The following is a 24,063-nucleotide window of genomic DNA, read 5'->3' on the forward strand; positions in this document are numbered from 1 at the left end:
GTTCACTAAAAGATTAATATAAATCCACCCATTGTATACTAGATTTAAAGAAATGAAGATTCCAGAGCAGGGCCTCGGCCCAGTTTTTATCCCTAGCCAAATTCCATACTAGAATTCATACCTGTAGTACATGACACCAGTTTTCAAAGAGACAAATTTAGGGATCATTGAAAGTTACGGCTAGAATGGAGCTATGAATCATTTAGACCTTTTTTCCAGTCTTATCCCCATGCAATGGTAATTAACAAGTTTTCTGGACTTTCAACAATTTTATTGGTTAAGTATTTACTAGATCTTAACTAGTCTTTTAGTTTGAAAGCTTTTCTGTTACCTAATTGTAGTTTCCTCTTTTCTGAATTGTCAATGTATTTTTGTCCTGCTTATGAAAGACGTAGAAAAAAGCTCATAATGTTTCTCTTCTTAGGTCTTTTATATATCTTATCATGTCACCAGTTCATGTCCCACTCCACTCAACTGCAATCTTCCCTTTTAAAAAAGCAGCTCTTTTTGCATTTCCACAGAGGTCATGTTTTCTTAATTCCTTTGGTTTTTGCGTACCTTTGGACTATTTCCAATATGTCTACATGTTTCTTTGAATGTGGTGCTGAAACTGGGCAGAGCACTCCACCTGAGGTTTCCCTGGTGCTGAGTAGAACGGAATAATTATCCTCCTGTTATCACACTCCCAAATGAGAGTTGCCTTTTTTGCAGTAGCATCAAAGAGCAATGGATAGGTTTTGTACTCCCCTATAGTCCCTAGAGCCTTTTCCACACTGATCCTTTCTGGCTAGTTTGTGCAGTTGATTTTTCTTTCTTACGTGATCCCCAGTTTGCAGAGTGAGAGTATGCATTTCCTGCACCTTGATGATAAGGGGAGAGGCTTGTCGATAAAGAGAAATCTTTCACACTGGTATTTTTTCAAGACAATTTATATGCTGGAATTCATACAGAAATTTGTTTGATGATTTAATGCAAATTTTGTTTTCAGAAAAGGCAACAAGCATCAATAGGTACAAGCCCATTTCAGCTTTGAATACTTAAAAGATCAGCTACAGCCAGCGTAATAAAACTACAAGGTAACAGCCATTTCAAACCAGAACAGAAGACAGCTAGATTTACTGCAATAGCAATTTTATGGCCATAATGTCATCCATGTTATCAGTCTGAGCAACATGTTACACAAATAATTCTAGAACGCTGATATTGTGAGAGTATCACGTGCAATAAAGATGACTATCAGAATTGAATCCACATACATTTTCTTAGTAAGCATTTTTCTGGGACTTTTATTTATTTCTATTCTAAAAACAAAACATGTTTAGAGATATTATTGTCCTGATTTATTGTATCTTTACAGAAAGAACTTTTTCAGGTTACAAAAATTATGTTGCTTTCATTTACATTAAAATACAGCTCTTCTCTGGTCATTAAGCGAATTATATTACCTGAGGTAAAGCGTATTCAAGGATCTACACATAAATAAAACCAGGTACATTACAAGCACTGTTGTGATATTTATCACTGATGGAGCTTATGATTGCAGGACTATATAAAAATCTTTAGGGGTTACCTTAGCTTAATGGTGTTCTTCCCCTTCACTCACCATCCATTTCTTATTGCAAACATCTGCTTGGAAATAAAAAGGGTTTTATATTTCCCTGGGACATACTTGGCTCTACAAGAACATTGCTCATTTTATTTAAGAAATACTTAAGTTTAATCAAGTTTTTAATTCCAGAAATATTACAGCCACTCATCTTGAATGACTTGCGACTCTAATCTATATGTTTTAAAATGTCATTAATGAAAAAGAATAACGTAATAGCTATTGTTGGATTACGTAGCAGAAAAATGAACTTCTTCGCTTTCTCTCTTGATTAGTGCTCTGGCATTTATTCAGTGGCTTGGCCTTGCTCATTTTAGCCTTGGTGCAATAATAATAACAAATGAACCCTATTACTCTTACTGTTTACTTACTTCTGTTCTGATGTTAGGTACTCTCCAGTTCATCTTGTAAATTACAGCTAATATAAGGGAGAATTATCTCTGTATGAATAAAAGAAAACAAGCTCCTTATAAACTTTACAAGAAACATTCTTTGTGAAATAAATCTAAGGGTTTGAGGGAGAAGAAAATGATGTGTTTTGCACTCACACTGATGAATGCAAAAATTATATACCGTATTTTACTTACTAATATGAACTAGTAAAATTCATGGCATGCTGTTTTACAGGCAGTAAAATACTTTTTCCAGATGTGGCTTCATAATTCTCCAAAGACTATCATAGTTATCATAAGATTTATGGAGGATAATTTATTAATCACATTTTTTTTTTAACTTTGGAAATCTGTTTAGTAAGATGAAAGGGAGCTTTAAAATAAGTCATTTTAACCAAATGTGGATGGTATTATGATATCAAGTTACTCCTTTTGTTCAAATTATTTTTAATGACTTTATTTGTTTTATAGCCTCCACAAGTCAGTACCAACTTGGTGGTAATGATATATCCGGCAAAACTCTAACATTTTGAAAACCAGCAAGAAAACTTTCTGTAACATACTAAATTAACCGAACTGTGCTATACTATTGTTATAGCTTATTTAGGGATATGTAAGCTACTTAAATTTATTTTTATAAGATTTGAAGGAGACAAAGCTTATAAAAACTGTGCCTTATGTCTTTAACCCAGTTTCCTTAATGAAAGTTCATAAATGGATCATATGCATAAAACACTGCAAGGACCAAATGCTGATTTGAAATCTATATTTTACAACCAAGTTTATATTGCTGAAGCAGTTTCATTAAATCTGCAGTGAATATTAAAGCCATGATAGGTCTGATCCTGGAAGCTATTTCTTGCACAGATGGCCTGATCCGAAGTGCCGCACGGTTAGGGAAAATCATTTTCTTAACCTTTGTAACCTTTGGGCCATACCCAGAGCTCCTGGATAACTGATCTCAGCACCTGGGCTACAGTTCCATGCCAGATCAATTCCTTCATCGCTGCCTTCAGCTGAACCATGTGAATGGTGGCAAATACAGATAGCCTGTATGTTAGATTTGTGAACGACATCCCAGACCATAAGGGCTTGAGTTCAGTTGCCCACAAACAGGCATCTAGTGCCTACTGATTAGCCTTTGCTAGGCCTCCAGCTCCTGAACCAAGAGAGTTCAGTTCCCCAAAGTGCTTATGTCACAACTTCCAGTCCTCTCCAGTTGTCTTAAGACATTTTAGGGCTTTTAAAATGACACTAGAGGTTTAGGCAAACGAGTTGAGCTTTAGCTCTCCGTTGGCTCTAATGAGATCACAGTTACTAGCGTGCTTGTAGACACCTACTTCCTGACATCTAGATGCATCTTAAATTGAATCACGCCCTGTGTGTGATGAAGCCATGAAGGAGACATGAAGACAATTTGATACTCAATTGACATTTGTCTTATTGAGTGCAACAGAAAGAAAAAAAATGTTTAAAATAGATTAGGGTTACTGTGTGAAATTCAAAAGAATACTGTCACAAAAGATTGCCATGTTGGAAGAATCAGCTGGAGGAGATGGTAAGGATTACATCAGCTCCTGTTACGGGAAATGGTTCAGCACTTGATATACAGGTTTGTAAAATGATGTTCTTAGGTAGAAATGACTTTCAGAGCTATTTTTCATCTATATCGTATGACACAACTCAAGCATTATCTTTGTGACTTGAGCACTATGACACTTACCAATACCTTCACCACTTCACAACAGACTTTATGCAAACAAAGTGGAAATTAAACTTGTACCTGCTTGTTAAAGATTTTCATACAGACTTTAGAACTCCAGATATTTCACCTTTTGTTATGCACTGCCTAGCAGCTAAGCAACCCCTTAGCTCTATTTCTCCTAGAATGGTTCTTATGATTTTATGATCTGTGTATTAAACTCATTAAATAATTCTACCGCTTAACTTGTGTATTATGTATTCTAAGAAGATGCTTGTAGTAAAGTCACCCTCAAGAGCCTCCTGGTGCAGAACTCATCTCCTTTAAACTTATAAACACATGTATGAATGAGTTAGGAGAGATGATGTGGCATTCATTTGGAGTTGAGGCCTAGAAAATAATTGAAAGAACTTTCCATCCCCAGTGCTGTTAATATTCTTGCACAACTCCATAGCATTAATTTGAAAATCCTGTCTAAGTAACATGAGTGGGTTTTGTATGTGACATTGCAGAAGTTATCAAGATGAGTTTTTCTGATATAAGTCTTGATAGATACTATACATCCTGCATATGAGCACAAGTAGATACATGTACATGTGCATATGCATGCACAGATTTTGAGGTAACCAAGCTAAACTTAAGGAAATTCAACCACGCAGCTGATTTCTGTACCCAAACTTGGAGTAGACAGTGTACACACTATTACAGTTCTGAAAATAATGAAGGTGTCTTGCCTAACGGTAGACTACATTACAGAGGTTAACATCCAAGGCAGTCAATCATGTCTGTCTTTGTGTTCAATGGAGAAAAATAAATATTTTCTGGGAGTAATTCATCTGGATCATTTCAGATGTGTTTTAGAATGGGAACGAATTGTTTTCTGCAAAAGCCTGTTTCTCTTTGTTGATAACCTAGGGCCTGGAAAACTAGTTCAGACTTAGACATCTACTTTGTAGATGTCTACATTTGAGCAAATGAATCCCATACTTTGTGTTAAAATAATTTCCTACTGATTTTGAGGATTCCAGATGTTCACAATTTCACCATATCAAGGTTTTAGTCAGGCTTACAAAAGCAAATAATCTGCATTAGGGGAGCTCACCTTTTTAAACAAAGTGTTTTGTGTTCATGCTGTTATTTCTTTCTTTTTCCTTATTCTTGCCAAAGTAATTTCCTTTAAAGCAGTGAATAAGCATAAACCATTTTTGCAATTTTAAAAATTGTTTTATATTACTGAAAAACATTTTTAGGATTTTGGGAAGTTCTGGCAATTTCTTTTTTTCACATCGCTAGAAAGACTTCATGTGATATCCGAAATATTTGGACATCAATATGCTCTTTTAATCTTTCATATGGTTTTATTTTTCATTTCCAGCTGATACTGAAAGAGCTGGAAGGCCGTTCACAGCCTCTAACAGCAAGTTCACACAAAGCTTTATATTCTCAGTGAAACTCTCCTCACTGTTGATACAGAGAATATTGGAAAGATAATTTCTTGGAGTCCTCTACAAAACATAGGAATTTTTTTCTGACACTTAGCTAAACTTTTCCTTGACAGATAGTTCAGTAATTAAAATTCACGAGTAGAAGAAAGATTGTATTATCAAAATATATCTTTATCTTAAGAGAGGGAAGGTTTCTCAGATGATTCAAACTGTGATCAAGCTATAATAATTCAGGTCCCACAACTCTTCAGAAACATTAAATATCACAACTTTACTACTTATATATGGTTCCTATTTTATAGCTTCTTTTATGCTGCCCTGAGGACTAGAAAAACTTTTTTTCAAATGAGTTCTAGCATATTCACATATTATATAACTCAGCAACAAGAGAAGAGAGAAACTACCAAAGATCACCATACCCCCATTAAAAAAAAATTGTGAGACCTTGCAATCCTGTGCCGTTCTCTAAGAAACTATAAAAGGCTTACAGACCACTGTGCCCTATCAAGAAAAGATGCTAAATAAAACCCTAACTTTGACACTGGTGTTCAACAGGCTGGCCTTCATAAATCTAAAGAGCCCCCAGTTATTTCATTTAGAATTCATTGCCAGAGAAGGCGTTCAAGACTAATCTCACTGAGCTTTAATATCTAAACTTTGCCCCTTCACGAAACAATGGAAAAAAATGGGCATTTCCAGAGTATGACTCACCTACTGGTGAATAATTCTCTGAAAGTGCCGTTTTCTCGCTACATACCACCAAGAAAACCTAGGAAACGTTTGTGAATCTCAGTGTCACTGATTTTCATGCACAATGGATCAGACTTATTAGATATCTTAGGGATTTCTGTTGCAATGTTTCACCCATATTTTTTAGTTACTCATTTCCTGGCAGTCATGTTGGTAATTTATTGGAACTGAATTGCTAAGACTTAATTTTGCCTTCAGAATTACTACTAACCTTCTAAGGTTAGAGAATACACTAATATTATCCTGCTTTAAGACAGGACACTAATATTATCCTGCTTTATAGCATATATCCTCCATATAGGAAGCAAGCACAATAATAGCTATTAAAAAAGCTTTGTGCATGACACTAATCAGGTATTTAAGTTATTTGCCAAATTGCTGCCAAAAATTAAATTACCAAGAAGAACAGAGCTCGATGCAAAAAAAGTTGCACTATTAACAAGCAAAGGACAATCATAAAGTTTAGCTCTGCCAGATGTGTACTATAACGTATATAAAATCTGGACTGAACTTTAAACTACTTTTTTCCATCTTGTTAACTGAAATGTGTAAATTATGAACTGGTTGGCTATTAAACAAAACAACCATGGATGAAGACACCTCCTCTAACAAAAGAGTGATTGTAGCCCAGTTTAAATTATTTTGGAACCATACCAGATTGAAGAGAGCAATTCACAACTCTCAGGATAGCATGACCGAGAAAAGGCAGGCATTCTTTTAACAACCATGTTGGAACATGATCAAGCAAATTCTGCACTATCTCAAAAATGCCTGACAAGGATACCTGAGAAAATGCTCCTAGAATATCCAATTATAAAAACCAAAAGATTCATTCCCTTAACTGATGAAACAGTTATATTTCCACATTGCAGCTGTATCCAAAAATCATACGGAACTATTACAAGATGTCATTAAACAGAATAAAGAAGTCCTTGACTAGTCTCCCACTTAAGAAGCTTATCAGCAGAACAGAAGAAGACATCATGATAATTCCTTGCTTCAGAGATAATCTTCTTCACTGTTGGACCCTGCCAAGGTCTTACAACATTTTAGCATTCCTAATCTCTGTTCCAGGCAAGAACTGTAGTTTGTTTTTTCTCTTTTCATTCAAGGGCATAACACCAACTGACATTAAAAAAGTATCATACCAAACAAACAAAAAAAGAAAGCATAGTGGGTTGGAACTAGATTATCTTTAAGGTCCCTTCTAACCCTAACCATTCTATGATTCTATATAAGACCCTTGTTCCATCAAGTCCAGGACATTCTTCAAAAGAATATGAAACATATAACTCCAAGATGGGTACAGCAGGTTTATTGCAAGAAGGTTTTGAAGAGCAAACGGTTCCTCTGGTTTTCACCCTTGTTTATTATTACAGCGCACAATAAATGAATGTTGCTATCCTATTGCGAACAGTTTGCTATTTTGAGTTTGAATGTGACTGTCTTTCAGCACTGACTGAAAAGATGACTAGTTCAAACTAGATGTTTATTTTGTAGATGGCTAACTTCAGGTGTAGTAAATAATTTCCATTTATTTCAGAAAATAAACAAATCAGCAGCCACCCAGAGATTCAATGGGATTTAGGAGACCTCTTCCTTTCCCCTTCCCTCTGCCAGCCCTCACTACTCTTTTCAGCCTGAGAGGGGATCCTGCTCACCTCCTCCTCCTCCTCCTTGGCCTTTTCCTCATGTCAGGCTCTGCTCTGATCACAGGAAAGTGAAGGAGGAAGATACAGGGCTTTCAGCACAGCATCATGTGCCTCAAGCAAAAAGAGCTGCTAATGAATCACAAAGCTCAGGACTGCAATTCTGCCACACTGCCAGGGCTTTCAGATCATCTCCATGCCATTCCCCAGATATCCCTTTAAAGGGAGAGGCAGACATTTTGGAGGAGATGGACCCACCTCATCCTACAGCAAGAAGGAGATGTGATGCTCACAGAGGCATTTATCTACTATTCCCACTGCCTGTCAGAGTGCAGACAGGAGAAGAGGCACCAGGGCCTCCATCTTCTCTGTTCCATGGTGGATACCAAACCTCACTGGCTCTCTGACACTTGCTGACTTGAAGAACCTGCACCACTTGCAGCCCAGAAACGCAGCTGTGGTGTGCAGGGATCCTCCGGGAAGTTAGGCAGCCCATGCTGCCTCTGGAAGCCTGAAGCATAAGACCAATCCCAGGTCCCCCTCCTTAGGAACCTGGAGGGCGTTCATAGTCCTCTCCACAGAAGATGTCAAGAGATCTGCTGATTGACTTGCCCATACAAGGAGGGACAAGAAGTGAGCGGGAGCCACTGCTCCTCCCCAGGAGTGGTGGGTTAACCTTGGCTGGCTGCCAGGTACCTACCAAGCCGCTCTCTCACTCCCCCTTATTGACAAGGTAGGAGAAGAAATTAAATTAAAGAGAACGTGGGTTGAAATGAGGACAGGGAAATTGCTCAGCAGTTACTCTCAAGGGCAAAACAGACTTGACTCGGGGAAGATTAATTAATTTTTTTGCCAATTAGTAAGAGAGTAGGATAGTGAGAAATAAAACTAAAACCACCTTCTCCCCACTCCCCTTCTTTCCTGGCTCAGCTACACTCGTGGCTCTTCCATTTCTTCCCCCCCAAGCAGCATAGGTGGAATGGGGAATGGGGATTATGGTCAGTCCATAACACTTCATCTCTGCCGCTCCTTCTTCCTCACACTCTTCCCCTGCTCCAGCACGGGGTCCCTCCCACAAGCACCCAGGGAGTGGTCTGCTCCTTCCACAGGGACACTGTTCTCCAATGGCAGCTCTGGTGGTCCCATATTCCTGTAGGAGATTCTGGAGCTCTCAGATACCTGGCCTGATTGCCCCTGGGGAGCTCCCTCATTCTGTGGCAGTACCTGCTCTGCCTGACTAGAAGGTGAAGGACCATGTACACGCCCTTGTGTCCCGAGGCCCTTCTCCTTCCCATTGGTGCCTGGCAGGGTCTTCTTGCTGGCCGTGTTGCTGCAGCTGTTTCCCCACATTCCCTTTTGCAGTGGAGTGTCTCCCCATCTTCCTGAGGCACCTCCTGTGCCGCTCTCAGTAAAGCTGTCAGCCTTTCCTCATCCCCAGGGTTGTGTCCAGTGTCTGTGGCTGGCACTGCCCCCACCAGCCGCATGCTTGCCCCGATCCCTTGCTGTGGCTTTGGGATGGGCCCTGGGTGCCGAGCCCTGCCGTTCCTGCCAGCTCTGCCAGCCTTCATTCCTGTCTTCTGCCTGGTTGGAGATCCTGCTCACCTCCACTTCCTCCTCTGCAGACCCGCACTGCACCCAGCCCAGAAACGCAGCTGTGGAGTGCAGGGGACCTCCAGGAAGATGGGCAACCCATGCTGCCTCTGGAATCCTGAGACAGAAGGCCAGTGACAGGTTGAGATAAAATTTGCGGAGTTTTATTTCAACTCTCTTTTCCTAACTCACAGTATATATCTCTTTACGTTTTCTTGTTCCATGAATAAATATTTGGAATTTTGCACTTTTCTTCAGTTCCACATAGTTACTTAATTCACATGGCATTTTTTTCTTCTCCCTGAATGGAAAAAAAAATAGCAACGCTGTGAAAACTCTACCATTTCCATTGCCTTTTCTATATGCCCTCAGGAGGGGGAAGAATCGTAGCATTCATGGGATAAAACAGCAGTTCTAAACAAATCCTTTGTTAATACAAATGTCTGCCTCATGGTTTCAGACAGGCAAATCAAGCTATGCACTGAGAGTTGTTTACAGTCTGAAAAGTCACAGACAGGTACATGAAGTGATACCACATTTCTTTTTTAATGTTCAGATGGGAATTCAAAGGATTACTCAACAAATTATATACTCTCATTTCTTGAAATTGACAGATGAGTAGAAGTAATGTTGTACTTATTGCTGAGCTCTTATGATTTTACTGCTTGTAAACTGATATGAAAGACTCAAACAGTAGGAGAGGACCATCTTTACTTAATTTATACATTTTATTCAACCAAAGGGAACATTTTTTCCCTTTTCTGGGAGTAGAATGCACAGTGTCTTTTGCAATAACTTTGCACACATGTTCATCGTGGCTCATAATGGCGGGTGGTTTCTCATCTTTATACCATCTTTTAATCATAAATTTTCTATGAATCACGGAATGTTTTCACTTGAAAGATTCACGGGATCGACATCTGCTGTGTAGAGTGATACAGCCGAAGAAGACCTAATGCAGACAGTTTAATGTTATTTAAAGATTAGAGATTGCAGAGAAAGACTTTATATACGCTCCCAAGCCATTTATGTGTCTTCCACAGCTTCTCCCCCATCTTTCTGTCCTACGTCTCCCAGTTCGCACCACCCATGCAACCTTTCCTTTTGCATTTTGTGTACTTTTTAAAACAAGGAAAAGAAAAAATGTCTGGTACAAGAAAGGAATGACTCGTTGTTTTGTATAACCAAGAACAAAATCATTTTGCAGAAAGTGCTTCATTGCTACTTTAATACTCTCTAAATGCATGAACGTGGTATTATTTATGAGGCAATAGACTCTGGTTAGGTGTAAGGTCCATTCTGCTCATTTTCAGTTATTGCAAAGGTTTACTTATATTATAAACAATGAAGCCAGATAAATTGTGGGAGAAAAAAAGGTGGTGGGTTTGTTTTATTTTTCAGAATAGGGAAACCAAGGAGCAGAAATCATAAATTATTTATTTAGGGTAACATAGGAAACCTGTAGCAGAAGCAGGAATTGAATTTGTTATCTAGAAATCCTACCAGAAGTACATGTCTTGTGTCTTGTCTCTAAAATTGGCCCATCATCACATTGCAGTTTTTCTGTTGAATCTTATCTGATAGTTTTGCCAATTGTTAGACTGTGGCTTGGGAGATTTCCAGATCCTGATGTACAGTGTACATGTTTGTTTCTTTGTGTGTGTGTTGGATTATTTTTTTTTTTTAATAAGAGATTCAAGAACAAAAAAAGGCATAGAGTGACAGTGAAAGAAGTAATTTTCCACATCACATCTTCCAATTATGTATAATCCCTTTTGCATGTCATGTTGTTTGCATCTGCAGATAGTCAGAATTGGTCTCAGCCATAGCGTGTGTGCATGCAGAAAACTTCCAAGTGTTTGGAAGCATGTGACCTATATTTTTTGTAGTCTGCCATTTAGAAATGGCAAAAAGTTTAGAAAAATCATCAAATGCTTACTATGCCAGGCAAAAATGACAAGGCACATTTGCACAAAACTACAAACTGCACATATATTAAACAAAAGATCTAATGTTTGATATCGTTATATAAAATTTTCAACTGGACATTTCTAAAGGTTTTTCTTACCCGACAGGATGATGCCAGGCCCTACTGATTTTGCAGGATGAGCATGAAGATGGTGGAAGACCACATTCACATTAGACTCATTAAGAATACTGAGTTCAGATACTGCCAAAGCTTGCAGAATAAGCTATCACCAAAAGAAAAAGGGCAGATTTTCCATGGATCTAGCTGCTTCTCATTACCTGAAACCTGGGAATTTGATTCAGATGGTGTCCAGCCTGCCTCCGTAGGCTAGCGATCTTTGCCAAGAGCAAGTCCCACTGGGACTTGAAGAAGTCTGGGTCCATGGAAAGAAAGGTGAGTGCATCTGGAGGTTACTACCAGGCAGCAGAGACAACACTGAAAGAAAACAAGTATGATTGAAAGAGTATGACTGAAACGTGGGAAATGGATGAATGAGACCAGCAAAGTGAGGTGAAAAAGGAAGAGCTGTGCACAGAGACTAGTAGGGAAAAGAAAGGGGAAATCTCTGCTTATATTAGAAATCTGGAGCTCAACAGAAAAAAAAAAAAGGACGGGAATCTCTTGATTGTGTTTTACTACAGTGAGTATAAAGCCTATGTGAGTCAAAAAGGACTGAAATCAGCTGGATGAAAACACTGCTGAAATAATTCTAATGGCTTTTTGGTTGACAAATAAGCTACCTTTCCTCACCATTTCTGTGTTTGCCAGCCTGTCTTGGCCCACCTGAAGCAGTCCAGCGACACTCCCAGTGAATCTGCCTTTGGATCTGGTCCCGCAGGGGAACCATTTCACCACCCTCTGAAACCCAACCCTTCTTGCATGAAACAGCTATTGTTTAACAGTTCAGAGCAACAAGATGAGGGCAGGAAATGAAGAATAATGTCTCCACTTGAAACAGCTAATTATACTTATGTTGATCTAGTGTTAAACTTTCCTGTTATCATTGGCTATACAGTCTTGTGTATCTTGCCTGGGCTGAGATTTTCTAGTGGCTTCATCTTGGGCTGCAGCCTGTGTTATGCAGAAATGTGGGAGAGCCTTATTCAACACCAGCTGCGCCCTGCATTTCTTTAAGCACTGCTTGCCAGTATAGTTGGACTTTTAACATCAGATTTCCCTTGGTTAGGATGGTGCACCACACATCTAAGAATGGAAGGAAGTTTTAATGCCACCTTGGGTAAGTATCATCAGCTAGCAATAATATCCCTCCAAGCAGGGGACAACTGGAGGAAATAATTTCAGTAGCAATATCCCGTATTTTACTAAAGGAACTTCAGAAAACCAGCACCTTTTTTCTTTTTCTTTCAGAAACCCAGCACCCAATTTTTTTTCATCTCAAAGTCAAGAATTGCTTCCTGAAATAAAATCTGAAAATGACGTCTTTGCTGGAGAATTAATTCAGGTAATCATCACTAACATATCTGTGGTTATATTAGCTTAGACAGCAATAAAAGAAAATTGTAGCTAAATTGCTGAGTCCTTCTTAGGGCTGCACTCATCCACAGGCAAAATCTGGAGGCGCTTTGTCCTGAAGCCACCTAAGGTACTCACAATTTCACATCAAACTGAGACACTTGACTCTTCTCTGGTGTCTTCCCACAATTATCTGCTTATGCCCAGAAAGGCTCGGTCCATTTGAGGGATTTGCCCTCGTTGTAAAATAAGGACGGGATCCAGAGGTTGCCCAATCAGGTGAAACAGAAACTTGGGCTTTAGTTCCTTGACCATAAAAGCAGCTGGCCCCCACTGAACACACCAGCAGAATTCAGTACAGTGTTAGAAACAGAAGTTAAATGTCATATCCAAGTGCACTCTATAATGAAGGCATACAAGACCCATACACATAGCTTCATGTTTCCAGATATGAACAGCCATGTATTTCAGTGTACCCTCAGGTGTAGACTGGTGCGGAAAATCTGAAGAGCTCCCATAAAGAGCAGTGTTCAGGTATCACGTTTCCAGGAGTTGTCCAAGAAATATGTTTGGGTGGGAAACAGAACTATTCATTCAGGTTGAAATTTGAAACCCTCATAATTTGGGGAGAAGAGAATGCTTCATATTGTTTTGGTTTTTTGAAGCTGGATTTTCATGACAAACTTCTAATATATTGTTCACATACTGCCTTCCTTTGATAAAAGGAACATTTTTGCATGACAGAAAGTAAATTCCCCCTCCCAGACTTTTAAGAACAGCAGCAAAAGCATATATCTGGTCCCAAATTTTAGAAGAAACTTAGTTTCTTTTTATTTCATTCTGCAAAACAGAAGGAAAATTATATATATCTTTGCAGAACCCATGTTTATATGTAACTGTCCTCTCAATATTGCTGCTTATATCAAGGTCTGACTGGCACTGCACAGGTTTCTGGCTCTGTACAGCACCTGGCATTTTTTACTACTTCTATATTAGCATACCAGCCAGGGACAGGTTGTGATGTTAAATTACCAGCACACCTCTTGGCACTGTTTTGATCCAAAGTAATACTCTTCCAGATAATGCCTGGATGCAGTTTTCGGGTCTTAGCTAACCCAAAAAACGACAGTCTGTTTGGAGGCAGCCACACAGTTTCGGAATGTAAAAGAGTTCAGCCGGTTGATCATGAGCTCACTCATGTCAATAGGCCCCAGAGCCAGAGGAGAGCCCTATCCCATTTTATTTACGGGTATAAACATAGCCCCTAGAATTCTGCATTGTGGCTACACAAACATGGTGTTAATAATAACTGCATGTTTTCTCAATTCAGTTGCTATGTGAATAAAAGCTATTCTACTTTTCAGTTTCTACAGCAGCCCCAGAAATCACCATCATTTGCATTAGCACGGTGGGTATCATTTTAAAAAAGTTTGATTTGTCTTCTGTAGATAGGCATACAGTCAATTCGGATAGTTCCCGTCTTTGTCAAAGATGTAAGTAGCCAGTAAAACAAATGAAAAACAAAAGAACAAGAATTTTATTCAGTATGACTGCATGACAGATGAATAACACAAGTATATGTCTTAGCCAATAGGAAGGAACAGAGACTGACCAAAGGTTATGGCTTACAGGCATAAATTTATCCTCTGTGATGAAATGTAATCAGATCCTACCAGTTTCAACTTTGAAGTCTTCCTGAACCTGTAAGGTTACAGCTCTGAACACATCTCTACCTCTAGTTGGCACATCTCTTTATTTTCTGCATTTTTTAAAATACAAGAATAAAAGAAATAAACTAAAGCAACCTATGACATGGTAGGAATTTCAAACTGTTTTTAAAAACCCACAAAGTTATATTCCGTAGCACATTTAATGATTCTTTAAAAATACAGGGCACAGCACTTAATACTTCAAGCAGAGAATCCAGTTCATACATATTTCTTCCTAAAAAGCATGTGTACAGTTAAAGAATAATAATGACATCTATCCTTGGAGTGAGCTCTGCAGTTCTTCTCCCACTCGCAGAAAAAATTGCTTTCTAAAAACTCATAATTTGCAATCATCTTCGAGTGCAATGTGAAAAAACAATCTTGATATAGAATTGGACAATGAATAAAACTCACTGCTGTGTTACTAGAATCTTCTAGTGAGGTGTTACTATTTTAATACTAATATTAATGTGAGAAGAGAAATAACAAACTTCTTCAGTAAGGGTGGTCAATGCTGGTGGTCTTGAGTCTATAATTCCCTTCAGTAAATGCACAGAGTTGGTGAATCAGCCCTGCTACACTGAAGCACGGACTTCTAAAGGATGCTCCCTGAAATCAGTGAGAGGACAGATGGACAAAACTTCTATTCACAGAGAGTAGAAATATCAAGATCTGCTCAGGAGGCTGCAGAATTTTCTTGCATAGCTATGTGAAGAGATGTGAGCCTTGCCTAAAATAACACTGTCAACAGTTGTTTCAGTAGTATAAGACTTTTACGAGATAGTTTCATTTCGTTCAGAGGAGAAAGCATTTTTTCACTGTAACCATGCATAATGAACCCTTCCCGATATTGCAGGCTGAAATGAGGTTCTGATCGCTCAATGCAATAGTCTGAAAGAACGGTTCTAGTCTCAGGCAGACTTAAGATTCATGCGAAGTCCCTTTCTAGTCAGTGAAGAAGTACAAGTACCTCTAGAAGGCAGCTCTTGAGCCAGGTGTTCAAGACAAGTGCCATAAAACACTCTGTCTCCACTGATAACAAAGGGAGTTGAGGCAACTGGTTTTGTCTGAACTCTATAACTTTCAGACTTACATAATAATATAATGGTGTGTATTGAGTCCAGATAACTAATTTTCCTATGTTCAACACTAAGGTGTGAGTGAATTCATAGCGAGTGTACAAGGGCAAACATCTTCAAACCTATCCCTTTATGTCCTTTTAGCTCTCACTATTGGGATGCTTTGTTAGTACACAGCCTTCTTTCTTTCACCTGCAGGGAACTCTGGGCTTCAGAGACTTCCTCAGCAATTGTTCAAAGCTGTTTTTCAGGGGCTAATCAAATTTTGAGGAGTAAAGCTGGAAAAGGTTAGACGGAAACACCGTCACCACCTTTCTGGGGAAAGGGATGGTTAGATGCAGAGCTGGTTGTTTTTATTATTCCCTGAGTCATTCAAGCAATATTAATTTCCCTGTTAGAACAGCCTGCTGTCAGCCTATATGGTCAGCATCATCATTCAGCACAGCAGTTCTGTGCCACAGGAATGCAATGCTCAAGCTTGTGGATTCACCACAGACTTTTTTTAATTTTCCTGCTCTGAAAAAAAAAAAAAAAAAAGAAAGAAATTAAATTCATAAAAGCTGATGAGCAAGGAGTGTTAAATCTCCAAAGTCGAACATCTGAAAGCTGGAAAAATTCAAATGAAGCATTCCCCACACCACATGAAATGGACCCTCCGCCCCAGGGCCTGACACACGCAACGCACAGAAAAGTTCTAAGCTGAGGCAGAGCTACCTCTGTGAAGAGAGTCGCGATATGGCATTCCTTGACCTTCAGGGAAACTGAACCTTTCATCCTAAAGAACTTTTAAAGCAATGGGTTGCGCATGTGTATTTATCTGTGCAATATGAGCTCTATTATATGTGCAGTCAATCCTTTATTGTCCGTGTCCTCAATAACAAGCCTTCTGATAGAGATCGAGCCTGGAAAAGGTTGTGTGCATGTAAAAGACAAAGCTATAACAGAAGTTGTTTGACGACTTTAAATGCAGTGGGAGTGACTTGTGACTGTTGCATCTGGAAGTGAGTGCAGAGTTCTCAATGACCTCCATGAGGCTGCCATTTGCTCCATGGTCATAAAACTGATCCCCAGTGAAATGTCATTCATTGCATAGGACGAAGCTTTTAAGATTCTGGTAAAATATTCAAGTGTTATTCCCAAAAGGCAAGGGTATTTTGATTAAATTCCCTGAGGAAATTTTATCTTTTTCGTAGGCAATGTGATGGAATGAAAATGTTCTCTATCTCTTTTAGTCTTAAGAATATATTCTCCACCCTTAGGACTCTTATTTGCTTGTAAACATGGAGAATATAAAGAATTGCAAATTTTACTTCATCTTGAAATTAATCCACCGCTTATTTCAGTAAAATGCAGTTCTAACCAACCAACAGAAAAAAAATAATGTGGAGTCATACCCACTCCTCATCTGTGTTCATGAAGGCCAGAGAGATGGGGCAAAAGCCAAAAGGACTTAGATCCTCACCTGAGACATCTCCGTGGTCTGGAAGAAACACTGTGGAAACCCCAACAAGCGTGAGTCATGAACATTGCCCAGACTTGGTGGCTTCTCTAATTAGCCAACAGTCTGGTTACAGGGCATTGATCTCTGCTGCCTGTATCCAGCTAGTACAGCTTCCAGAGGAATCAGGCAGCAAAAGCACACCGGTCGGCCACCTCAGTACCTTTTTTTTCTCACAGTGTAGACCTGGAGAATAATACTCTGATGTGTAAAAAAGATAATACTTCCTAAAGCGCTCTCACTGGCCCCACATCATTTCTGTCCTCCCAGGAGCCGTAGCAGCAGAGAACTGTTTCTCAGGAGTCCTGCTTTCCCAGTACAGGATAACACAAAGAATTGTTTTTATCCCTAAATCCCTCTGCTGTTAAAGTTAATCTATAAGCCATATGTGCAAAAGATGCTTTCTAAAACAGTACCCATGCTCAAGTGAATTTTCAAGGGCAACCTGTCAGCTCTACATTGAAACTTAGTGAACCCAAAGATTACATGCAAGTGTTTTCCTGAGCACTGACAGGGCCTAAGCTGAGACCCTTTTAGAAATTTGTTTCTAGTGTTCACCAGTTCAAATGGACTTCTTAGTTTAATATTTTCATCAGTATAGAAAGATTTATGTCTTTGGTCCCTGGCCATTACAAAAGCCTTTCTAATTCATGATCAAGATATTTAAAAGAACATCAATTTATCCTGAAAGCCCTTGATCTGAGATTATATTATATTCTCTATACCTTTACAGAATTTTGAGGGTCTATATGTTTATCAAGGACATTTTTATTAGACACCTAGGATTTTAGGGATCCGTGATATGCATGATATAAGGACTTTTGCTAAGGTTATGCAAGTTGCTTTTGGAATAGGATCAAAACATAGCCCAAAGCTCCCTACCTCCTTACTTACAGAGCTCCTGTTATTGTATTTAGGTTTGGATAAACTTTTCTCTGGAAGGTGATTGCTCACAGCAGTTAATTTTAAACTTGCAGGCTTAGATCTGGCTCTATGTGTGTGAACAGGCTGTCATCATACATTCCAGGTTACTCTCAGAAATGAATGTGTCTTTCCTCAGCATTTCTCAAGTGCTGGGGCATCAGACATTCCTTCTACTCTGCATTAATCCAATTACTAAACACCTGCAGACATGCAATAACAGTTTTTGTGCCAAGTCCCTTAGAAATGGTTTTATAGGAGAATGTAATCTGCTGTCCTGCTATCAGGAGTCGCGTTACACACCTGCCAAGTCCTGAGCTGAAAAATAACAATCAACTTTCTAATTCATTGCAAGAATGTTTGGGGGCACATTAAAGAGACAAAATGACATTCTTCTTAATTTTCCTGCCATGGAGTCCATTAAACATTTTCAACTTGTAGTTAATTTTATTAAAAGCCAATTTCAGTACTAAAATATTTACAGTACAGCATGATAAAAACGGACTTCTCATGGCAACTTAGGCAAGTTCCAAAAGATCCATTAAAGAGAGAACTGCTTCAAGCACATATATAGTGTCAATTCAGTGTTCCAATTCTGTTCTTAGGGATTTATCTGATAATCACCAAATGCACTTCAAAGTGGAATTTTAAACTATGAAATAATTTGTTTTTCTTCTGCCTTTTTTATACTTTTCCCCAAAGATGTGCTTTTTTTCTGCTCTGTTTTTAAAGTGGTTGTGCTCCTCGGAGCTGAAACAAGACTTGTTTTCAGAAGGGAAGACTTTTCAAGGCACAAGTGTCAGTTAGGTGCCAAAGAATAATACAATAGAATGGAACAGAGATTTAGGAGTATGAGTCAACTGCTGACTGCACCGCAAGTTTTTGTACAGCCTTGGGTAGGTCATTTCATCCTTTTGTGGTGCAGCTTTATTTGTAAAACGCAAATCGATGAATCATAGGAATGTCAATGGGAATAGTAAAAATGAAGACATTCCTAGAAAGCTTCTTTGTGAGTCCTGAGTTTGCTTCATGGAAGGCAAGTGTGGTCCTTTACTAAGATAAACAGCTCATTTTTTCATCTACAAGACTATTTATATACAGCCAAATGTCATCTTATTTTGTCATGCTCCATTAGCTTCAATTACAAGTGCAGGGATGCGAACAGTGAAAAATTATTTAAAGAAATACAACAATACCAAGCAGAAATTTGAAAGAAATTCTCTATAATAATCCACAAAGTTGTTATCCCTGTTTACCTTGGCAAGGAATATGCAGCAGTGATAGCATGTGCTCCGTTCAGGAAGAGAAATTGGATTTGACCAGAGTCACCTGCAGTTTATAGCACTGCAGTCACTGCTGAGGGCTATACATAATGTCCTAAGGGGTCTTTTGCACAGCTGTAGACAAGACAGCAAGAGACCACTAGCCAACAAAGAGCATTCCGAGGCTACGGCCCCGTGTACTAACCCCTTCCAACTAACTTTACATTCCCCCATCCCATATGTAACCTTCAGCCCCCCACTTGAAGCAGGCAGTCTGACAGTAATAATAGTAGTCACAAGAAAAGGTAACCTCTGTCATACTAACAATTTTTGAAAACTTAAATGCCCAGGATGTGATTTTAATTAAAACGCACACTGCTTAGCTAGTCTGTTTCCAGGAGAAGGTTTCTCTCACAGAAAGACAGTGATCCGTTACACCTATTTGCACTCCCGCACTTAGGGGTCAGTCCCATCATTACACAGCCTGATTTGTAGAGAGCACGTATAGTGATATATAAACATGGGAATGAATCTGTTTTGCCTTAAGTTTGGTTTTGCCCAACGACCTTTGCATGAACAGTATTTTGGAATGATCAAAACAAAGGGCACAGTGTACCTGCTTCTAGTGTTGGCTATTTCTTCCTTAAGATCTTCTTGGGGTTTTATGTAGCAATTTGCAGATCTTTTTTGTTTTGTTTTACAAAAGAGAGTCCAGATTCTCATGCCCTTTGGGGAGTGGGCTGGGGGGGTTGCCAAGATCTGTATTTGTCTACAAGCAAAGCTGAGAGAAGAACTGAAGTCTTTGAAATCAATCTTTAGGTGCATTAGGCTTAAATCAGTACTGCAGAAGTTAGAAAACTCATACAATTTTTTCCTATACATTAAAAAACTTATTTTTTGCCTTCCACAAAAATGCACTGAAAAATCTCTCCCAAGACAGTGCAGCTAAAATACCCATAAATGATCATGTTCATGATCTAACGGAAATTCTGAGGCCCAGAGTGAAAGCTGAATATCACAATCTACTATACCAGGATCCTCTCCAAAACAGAGGACTTGGTGCAAAGTGCTTTGCCTCAGCCCTACCGTATGCTTTGCCCTTCTCCCACTACAGGGATTGTTATTCACTGCGCTGTGTCTCTGCAACATCACCAGCTACTTTGCACATACAGAAGCTCTATTCGCAGAGAAACTACAAAATATTGATGTCTGTGTTCCAACTAATATACATTTAAAATAGTCTAAATATTGCATTTGCATGAGTAATGCCTATATTATGGACTCTCAGGGATCCATATAACTTGCCTTTTTTATTTTCAGTTTTCCCAGAGGCAAGCTCAATGCCCAGTCTCCTTTCCACAAAAGTCAATGAGAGTCTTGATACTTTTCTTCAAGAGGAGGAAGGTCAGTCCCACTTGGGGTCCTATACTGCCTAAAAATGACACAACTTTTTGGACAGAAGAAGCCCCAAAAGGCTCCATATGTTGCTCTCATGCCGGGCTGACTTGTTTGAGGGGAAGGTCAGCCCATTGTGCAAAGGGCCAGAGAGTGAATAACACATTTGCTGCATGCCTGGGAGAGGAAGCTTGAAGCTGGGAAGTGGGTCTGGCTTTTTAATTCCCACTGGGTCTAACATCCTTCAGGAGTTACTCCAGCTCAGAGCCTGTACAGCTTCAGCCTACGTTTTCAGCTTTGCCTCCTTTTAAACAGAAACAAAAATTCTCTACCTTTTGGAGGCTTAAGATGCAGGCCTTGATTATGGATCAAAACAAGAATTTTCTACTCTATTCTGGTGCCGTACTTGAGAAGGCAATGATAGATGTGATCTGGAGAATGGACCTCATCCTTCTCCATCTCTCTTCATCACTGCCATGTGAAGTTTCCAGATTTTTTTCCATGTGCGAATCAGCAGGTGTATTGGAGGACATGAACTTTATACCAATGGACTCCTTTCCCCTAGGAAACGGTTCCCTTTCTGTGATGGTCAGTCAAAACATTCCCTCTGGGTAGAGAGTAACTTCCACAGCTGTGCAGTCCAAATGGCACAGATGCTTCTCTAAGCTTTGTCTTTTCTGACAGAAAATTAGGTGCTATTAACATACATTGGAGAGAGAATATATAGAAAGAAACAACCAGTTTGTTGTCAGTGGTGGGTTGGTTTCTTTCCTTATGTATCTATTTCTTTTTTTTTAATTGTGTCTTGGTTGTAAGATCAAGACCAAAATAAGTATAAGATATATTTTTCATTTTTTAATAGACAAAATGTAGTAGTTTAATATTTCACACGGAAAAAGAAAATAAGTATTTTGATTACTTGTGGTTTCTTTCCTTTGCTTAGAATTGGGCTCAGGCAGGAAGAAGTACATTTAAAGCTACCGTCTGAACTTACTAACATGAGACTAAATCAAAGACCACCGGATAAGCTATTGCCAACTATTGCCAAATAAGTTGGGACAACTATTGCCAAATAAGTTATTATTTATTCGAAGCAATGCCCAGGTACCAGAGTTATCATCTGATGGAAGGAATACACACTAAATGCTGGAGGAACTGAACAGATAGAGCACTGGAAAGCTGTCTTGAAAAGAACCAGCCACAATCACAACAAATGATCAAAATCCATGCACAGAACTGGGAGGTGCTTACAGTCACCTAAACTTATCCTCTTGCTTTGAAATCCTTCATTTACCACAGCACATTCATGTATCACATCTAAACTACTAGGTAGCCAGGTGCTACCAATCATCTTCAGCCCTACCCATTGAGATGTTGTCTGCTCCTTTTCCTTCATACCATAGGATTATGAGTGTCAGTGCCTCGAAGGATTAATCCCCAGTTTAATTCTGCACACAGAAAAAAGTTAAACACACTTTGAAGAAAATACCCTTAAAATCAAGAATGCAAAGAGAACCTAAAAGGACACGCTCTGACACACTCTTGCATGGATTTATACTACAAGATATCCTAGAGTCAAATATCATCACTTTAACCTGTTTTATCATACAGATTACACACTTGCTGTACACTCACTGTCCATGTTAATATCTTACTCTTCACTTGGTCAACACAGACTTTGTCTCTGTATTTGGCTGATGTAAAAGCTGCTGAAAGTCATAAAGCGCCTTTAACAACTTGAAAACTGTATCACTTTTGCCAGAGCTATCACTGAAAGAATCAACATCATATGGTTCACAGACATGTCAGTGACACACCTCAGTCAGTCAGTAAACTGGAGGAACAATTAAAAACTTGCAAGGATAAAGCTATCTTTAACACCAGCATTGAAAGCAAGGTTCAGGTCTAAACACAGTTCCAGACACTACACCATCCACCTGAGGACTAAGCAAAGAGGTAACACTTTCCAAAATGTTGGAAGCTTTAGAACCTTTTGGAAACATTACCCAGAGTCCAAGAACTGCAGCAGGTCAGAAAAAACATGATGTGCATGACATTTTGGAGAGTATTCATAAAGCTTCACTTTATCGTCACAAGATTAATCTCTCTAGACACATCCTCTACAGGGAGAGGAGCAAGGTGGGTTTCCCCAGGGGGCCTTTGGGAGTGACTCTATTAGGGCAAGCTAACCTTTGTGAATACGCCCTTTTCCATGTAAAATAAACACCATTTTTGGATTACCTATCCTCATTTTCAGACCAACTCCAGCCATAAATCTCAATGCAATTCACAATGCGGGTCATGTCGCAGTACCTCCCTCTTGGCTTGAGCCCAGTGGCTCCTTGCTGAGCAAATGCTTAAGTGCTTTGCTGGAGCAGAGCCACATTGCTCTGCACCTTACCGGATGCAGCCCCAGCTGGGTATGTGTATATCTGTACACATAGGAACATCTCTGGGGTCATCAAGGAGTTAAAATCAGACAGTATACCTACCACAGCCCTTTGAGCTGTGATCCTATCAAATTTTACAAGCTAAACAGGATCAAGCTGGGTCATATAAGAATCAGAGACATATAAGGATCCCTAGAGGCTGCAGGGAGTGATTTTAATAACGCAAGAGGTGGTACTTTTTCTCAGTGCACTAATACTGAACCACAAATCAGATTCCCCAACCAACTGTGATCAGAAAAGAACCCAAAATCTCTTAGGGAATGGGAAAGAAAGAAGGGAAATATGTTAATTTTAAAGTCCTGGCAGGATTCTGTTATAGTTAACTGCTACAGCTAGCCAAAAGCAGTAAAGATTTGCTACCAAAGGTTAAAAATAAATGAATGCTGTCCATTTTCTCAAACAGAAGATGCTTCCAAATTTCTCTGTGACCTTTCCCCAAATTATGATGTCTCTAAACAAACAAAAAAAATCATAAAAACTACACTTTTAAATGAAAACTGAACATGAAAAATGTTCTCGTATTCACATACAAGAAAGAAAGTAATCTCAACTCTAGTGATATTCCTTGAACTTCCAAATAGTTTCAAAGAAACAAACAGTATCGTCTCCTCATGTCCCCGAAGAATATGCACAATTCTGTTTGGCTTTTTTCAATTATTGATGATGTTTAGTTTTTTGTTTTGTTTTGCCCTTTTTTTTTTAATTCTGAAATTGAGCCATTTCAATGCACAGAAGTCGAAGTCTCCAACAGAATTATCGGGCTGCAAGGTGTTTGGGGATACCACCAACTGGAAAACGCTAATGCATAGTGGCATGTAGTTCTACAATAGAATACAACATGATATGATATGATATGATATGATATGATATGATATGATATGATATGATATGATATGATATGATACAGTCCAACCATAAAGTTGATCAGAATTTATTCAGCCACAAGAGAGCCAATATGTTGACCCATTTATGTTTAATTCTTAGGTAAGTGGACCAGCAAGACAAGCAGGACAGGCAGGTTCAAGGAGGCAGGTCCAAGACTCAGACCCCAAGATTTGCTGCTCACTGCTGACCTGTTGGGTGCTTTTGCTGGCAGAGGAGGGCGGCAGGTTTCCCAGCCCAGGCCTTTACCATCAGCAGGACACTGAACACCCAAGAAAAATACACTCCCTG

This window comes from Larus michahellis, chromosome 3, assembly GCF_964199755.1.
Source record: "Larus michahellis chromosome 3, bLarMic1.1, whole genome shotgun sequence".
Taxonomy (NCBI): Eukaryota; Metazoa; Chordata; class Aves; order Charadriiformes; family Laridae; genus Larus; species Larus michahellis.